Here is a 6105-nt window from a genome sequence, read left to right as displayed (position 1 = left end):
TATTTTTATCATAACATTGTGGCAAGTTTTATTTAGGCAAAGTCATTTTAAAATTATTATATTGATAAAGTATTATTTTGAAAGGGCCTAGGGATGCAGCAAGGTGGAACTTCTGACCCTGGGACAAACATTCCTCAGCCCCACAGCCAATAAAGCTGTAGACTATGGTTGTAAAAAGGCAATGGATGTGTCTCAACTTGAGCAGCAAGAACAGACTAGGTGCAAGATGGAAACCTTGCTGTCTCCATCAACCCAGTAGCTTCTTATGTTTCTTTTTCAAGTGGGATTTGGTACCTGAGCCTCTGCTCCGTGCCAGGCTGGATTTCCAATTTATGGCCGTCTCCTGCCCCGACTCCCGCCATCTCTCCGGACGTCTCTTCACTTCCACAGCACTTTCCTTCTCCTTGCACATTCGCATCTCTCCCCTTGGATGGTCAAAAGTATATGATCAAGAGTTATATTTTCACCTTTTTATTCTTTGAGTAGTTTTTGTTTGTCTGCGGCTTGTGGGGCCTTAGTTCCCTGGCCAAGGATTGAACCTGGTCCCTCGGCAGTGAAAGCAGAGAGTCTCAACCCCTGGACCATCAGAGAATTCCCAATTCTTTGAACAGTTTTATAGCCACAATTATGACTTTTAATTTTATTCTCAAAAATAGATAAATGAATAAGTGAATAAGCGAAACAAGCCTCAAGGCTGAGCTGCCTGCTTTCAATGGATTTTTTTTAATTTAGAATAACTTCAGATTCATATAAAAATTGCAAAGTGTAGAGTCTGTATATACCCTCACCCAGTTTCTCCTTTTGCTAGTATCTTCCATGAGTGTGGCACAGCTCACACACATTTGTCACAGTTCATGAACCAATATTGGTACAGTATTAACCAAATTCTTTCCAATTGCCTTACTTTTTACCTAATGCCCATTTTCTGATCCAGAATCTTACCCAGGCTTCTATGTTACATTTAGTCGTTATGTTTCTTTAAGCTTCTCTTAGCTGGGAGAGTTTCTCAGACGCTCCTTGTTTTTGACGACCTTGTCAGTTTTGAGAAATACTGGCCAACTATTTTTAAAAATACGCCCAAATTGTGATGTCTGCTGTTTTCCTCATGATTAGAGAACAGTTACGTGTTCTGGAAGGAAAATCACAGCGGGAAAGTGCCATTCTCACATCACATCATATCAAGGATATACACTATCAACATGATTCATCATTGCTCATCTTGACCTTGATGTTGACCTTGAGGTCATGTTGGTCAGGTTTCTACACTGTAAGTTATTTTTGTCCCTTTTCATACTGTGTTCTTTGGAGGAAAGCCCCTCTGTGCCACATGAGCTATCTTTTAATTTGGCTTTTGGTTCATTTGATTTTCTTGTCAATCAGTAGGTATCAGTACAAATTTCCCCTTACAGGATTAAATAACACAGTGATCAAATTAATAGAATTGTAAAGACACCCCACAACTATATACTGTGGGCAATGTTGGACAACTGGAGGAAAAATATAACTCAAGGAAAAGGTAACTTTAACTCATCCTCAATCACCAATAATAACTATTCATTAACCCTCTGAGTCAATTTGTAGTTTTCACCTCCCAAACATCCTCAGAGGACAATCCAAGTCTGATGAAGGCTGTACCTTCCCTGAAGAGCAGCTGCTGTGGTTGGAAGAGTTTGGGCCAAGCAGCCTCTGTTCTGTGACACTTCCCACCTTCTGGGGTGGCAGAGGCCAGTCCTGGGCGTGAAGAGCGCCGGACAGAGCCTCCTAGCTTCACACTCAAACAACCCGTGCTGAGCACATTGGTTTAATAGATGGCAATAAATCAGGTAAGTGTATATATCTCAGGATTTTGTAAGCATCAATTCAAACAATATAATTTGCTTCACAAAGATGAACATCTGTATTAAAGAAAGCACCAAAGCAGCACTAACCAAGAAAGTATCATGAGACTTCTGGTGTTGATGAAGCATCTCAGGGTCCTCGATCATCGCCAGTTCAGCATATAGGACATTGTATGTGCTGAACAACGTGGAAGCATTCTCTTTTGTAAGCCTCATAATTGCTCTAAGAATTTACTATCATCAGCATTACTGTTATCATCATCATACCCATTTTGTTGATGAGCACAATAATGCTTACAGAGGCCAGAGGTCACAATGCTAGATCTTGAATCTAGGTCTGTCTGACTCCACATTTCATATTCTGAGATTAATTTCTAATTAAACAATTAATTTAACATTTTTCCTCATCCAGAGTGTACATGGAAATGAATGAAGATAAGCGACCATTCTAGGTGGGGATTTCCACAGTTTTAATGATCCCCATATTATTGCCATCTCATACCCAGACCAGTTGGACTTAATCTAGCTTTTAGAAGTATTCAAATTCTATAAAGCTACATAATATCAAAAAGATGATGCAACTATTTTTTTTTTTTTGCATTGCTACCAGCTGTTTGAGCTCAGAATGCAGCCAGCTTTCAGTTCCAAGTGTTTAGCTATTAATTCTGACGTCCAAGGCACTATATTGGCAACAGAAGCAGAATTAATAAGGCCTAAAGAAAGGCTCATGACATGGGAAAATCATAAACTTGGAAATACTAGCCTTACCTGCTAGACGGATGGCTTGATAGAGCCACAGAAAACGAGGTCATCCGAAACCCAGACCCCACACAGCCTTGACTTCAGGGCAGCCCCACCACCCTACTGGGTCTGTGGGCCCGAAAGGGGATAAGGTCAGTCTGGGGTGTGCTGGAGGAGACTCACAGTGCCTGCGTCTCCTCCCAACTCTAAAGCTGCTGACGTTGAAGCCAGCCACGGGGATAACACCCACACCGCAGAAATCAGCAAATCCTGCAAATCAGGGCCCCTGCCACCTCCATGCCACAGGAAGCTCACTGTGAACACTCGCCACCCTGCACCCTGGCAGGTTCTAATGTGGCCTCCTGATGTCCGAATTTGCCATGCCTCATCTCAAATTCACCCTGAGATACTGGTTTCTTGGACGTTTTGTCCAAGTGTGCCATGCACTTTGTACAGGCCTTGCCATGTGCTAAATAGCAGTCATACTGGTCAGAACCACCAGAGAAAGATCTGTTACCTCCCATGCACGTTACCCTCGTCTCCCTGAAGTGAAGGCCACACACACTTAGATTTGCATGGGCTTCAGCACAGCCCGCCAGTTAATCTGAGGCAACCTAACAATAGTGTCTGACGAAATGCTTCTCAGACACATTTTTAAGCTACTGCCAAGGGGACGCACTGTACTGTGGGGGATTCAAGGATAAATCGGTTGATGACACACCCTTGGAGGAGTTCGTATTCTACAATGGGAAATGCAACCTGAATATCCTCCCCTATTATGAAGAATTAAAGGTGACAGTCTCTTACAGGGAAACACTGATATGAGGCCTCTGAGTGCTGAGAGTGAGACATTACCCTTCCACGTGGTCGGAGAGAGAAGTCAAGGAAGGCTTGCACCTGAAGTTCCAGGCAAATTCCTACCAGAAGCAGAAGGTGTCCTTTCCTAGGGCCTTTTCCAAAAAGAAAAAGAAAAAAAAAAAAAGATGAGAGGAGGGGAAGCAAATAGAAAACAGAGGAACAAATGACAGACATTTGTCCTTGTCTCTGACAGTAAGAATATCAACCCAGAATGTGACAGCTTCAACATCAAACATACTCAATTTTTACGGCCTCTGTTTCATACAAGAACACTCGGCATGAGTTTTTTTTCTTCCTCCTGAAACCGACCAGCCCAAGAATTAACAACATTCAGTGATCTTTTGCCTCTTGATCAAAATCTCAGATCTAGGATATTTATACATCTGAAGGGAACAAGGCCGCCTCGAGCTGAAGCAAATCCCAAGGGCAAATCTGGAAGGTCAGGAGGTCGTCTCAGAAAGGCGTCATCTCTCTGTGCCACCATCTCCCCAGGAAAGGCGTTTTGGAGCCTCCCATACTGACCCAACAACCAGACGGAGGGAAGTCTCACCTGTGGGATCTCTGCTCAGTACACTCCCCAGCTGGCCCCAGAGTCTACATCTGACTTCAGAGGGAAGGACAGAGAGAATCTGAGTGGATGCCTATGTCCAAATTTGAATTTCTGTGACTTCTCTGAGGCCCCATCTTCTCAACTGGAAAATGAGAAGGTTGGACTCAGACCAAAAGGTATCACCTAGGGCAGAGGATAGAGTGTAAGGTAATTCACCCAAGTGAGCTCCTATCCTGTTTCTCTTTAAAGTGGCAATTCAGAGCAGCTTTCCAGATTCACTGTCCAATTAAGTAGCGAAGTTGTAAAACACTGTATTCATTCAACAAAACATGTCTGAAGGAAAGCAGTATTTATATCAACTTATATATTTTAAAGTCAGAAAGTTATTTGCCCCCTTCCTCCCTAGCACTCTCTTGACCCCATTGTATTTTCTGCTTACCCACTGTTCTTGAATGCCTTTAACCATTCTTCAAATAGCCATTGCTTTGCTAGATCATCATAACTCACAGGGAATAGCCAGATGTCCTCTGAGACATTTGTCCAAAATGATGGTAATATTTTATGAAGGGCAATGACAAGCAACTTGTTTCTGAATTTTATTTAGCATATTGAGCTTCAACCATGAGAACTGCCCTCCAAGGTGACCCAAGGGGAAGGGAGAAGAGGGACCATATGTTGAGGACCTACTAAGCGCTAGAGACCTTGATGGACACTTTGAAGATGTCACCCACTCATTCATTCCAAAAAGCAAGGGCGGACACAATGGCTTCCAAACACAGTGCCCAGGTACTCATATTGTCGGCAACGTCACAGAAAAATGCTACATTCTGAGAAAATGCAGGCCACTTTTGTCAGTGAACACTGAAAAGAGATTGAGACAGGAAAAGTAATTCAAAGTAAAAGAAGGAGACGGATACACTCCAGGCAAGAAACTGGAAGCAGAGAAAAGATAAAAATAAAAGTCCATCTAGTTTTAAATAAATGAATGTCTATTATAATTGAGCAATTTATAAGTATTTACACCCCTGGACTTCAAAACCTTTCCATAGCCACTTCTGCTCAAATATTATGTTTTTAACCTGTGCTCATAGTCAAGTTAATTTTTTTTTTTTACCATCTACAATGGGCAGAGAAGTTTCAATATATCCAACCCCACAGCAGGAGCAAGATGAAGGGAGCAAGCCTTTTTGTCTTTGGTTATGTAACAATCATAGAGGGGCTTCATAGAACTTATCTTATCGAATCTTCAATTCAAATTTAAATAAAATAATACTCCTGTTTTGCAGAAGGAGAAACAGAGACTTAGCAAGGTGAGCTGTGTAGTCAGGGTCTCATGGCCAGAGAACGAAACCAAGCTCCAGACCCTCGGGCTCTAAGCAGCTTTAGCTCGACCAGGGCCGCCCCAGAGCAAGAGGGTCTCCACCGGCAGCCGTGAATCCGCCTCACCAGAGACGCTGCCGCAGAGGCTGAGCACCACGGGGCGATCCACGAACTGCAGGAAAGCTGTCTCCCTCAGGAGGAAGTCTGGAGGAGACAGCCTCTCAGAGCCTCTCCGACTTTCCAGGGTGTTGGATGGGTGACCACAGGGATCGTTAAGGCTTTGCACAGACATTCAAGTTGCTTCTGCCTTTTGGGCATCTGGAAGGCAGGTGTGCCTTATCCCTTGTTGTGGCCGATGAAGTATAAACAGATGTGATGTGTGTCTTTTAAGGCAAAGCGTCAGGGTTGGAGCGCAGCTCATCCCACTCTGTCTCCACCACTTCAGTGGTCAGTGTTAGGAGACGGTCTCCTTCCTCTTGGATCTCTGAACAATTCCAAGGAGCAGAGGCACTTGCTGACCTACAGTGGACGAGTAGTATGAACAGAAATTGAATTAAACCCAGTGGTTTTAAGTAACCAAGACTGGAGTTTTTGTTACCGCCACATAACCCAGACTATCCTGACTGATCACAATGACATTTTAGTTCTGAACTCTTCAGAGACGACCTCTAGGATTGACCTCCTACAGGAGTCGGTTAAGGGGCTGGGGAAGTCCTCACAGAGAAGTTCTGCAGGGACAAGCAAGTGACCTGGGCCAAAGGAACTGCTTCCTGGGTTAAGAGCGTGAGAAGTGAGAGG

General features: G+C 43.6%; 1 long non-coding RNA gene across 1 annotated transcript; it reads right to left on the bottom strand.

Annotated features, from left to right (window-relative positions):
- Positions 1–387: 387 nt before the first annotated feature.
- Positions 388–4125, bottom strand: LOC122454865. The gene is made up of 5 exons (XR_006273546.1): positions 3988–4125; positions 3435–3529; positions 2607–2708; positions 943–1129; positions 388–425 (listed from the first exon to the last, which is right to left on the bottom strand). It is a non-coding gene; the product is annotated as an uncharacterized LOC122454865 (long non-coding RNA).
- Positions 4126–6105: the final 1980 nt, after the last annotated feature.

This window comes from Cervus canadensis, chromosome 17 (assembly GCF_019320065.1).
Source record: "Cervus canadensis isolate Bull #8, Minnesota chromosome 17, ASM1932006v1, whole genome shotgun sequence".
NCBI classification, from domain to species: Eukaryota; Metazoa; Chordata; class Mammalia; order Artiodactyla; family Cervidae; genus Cervus; species Cervus canadensis.
Note: the sequence above shows the minus strand (reverse complement) of the source record. Positions and strands in the feature narration are given on the sequence as shown.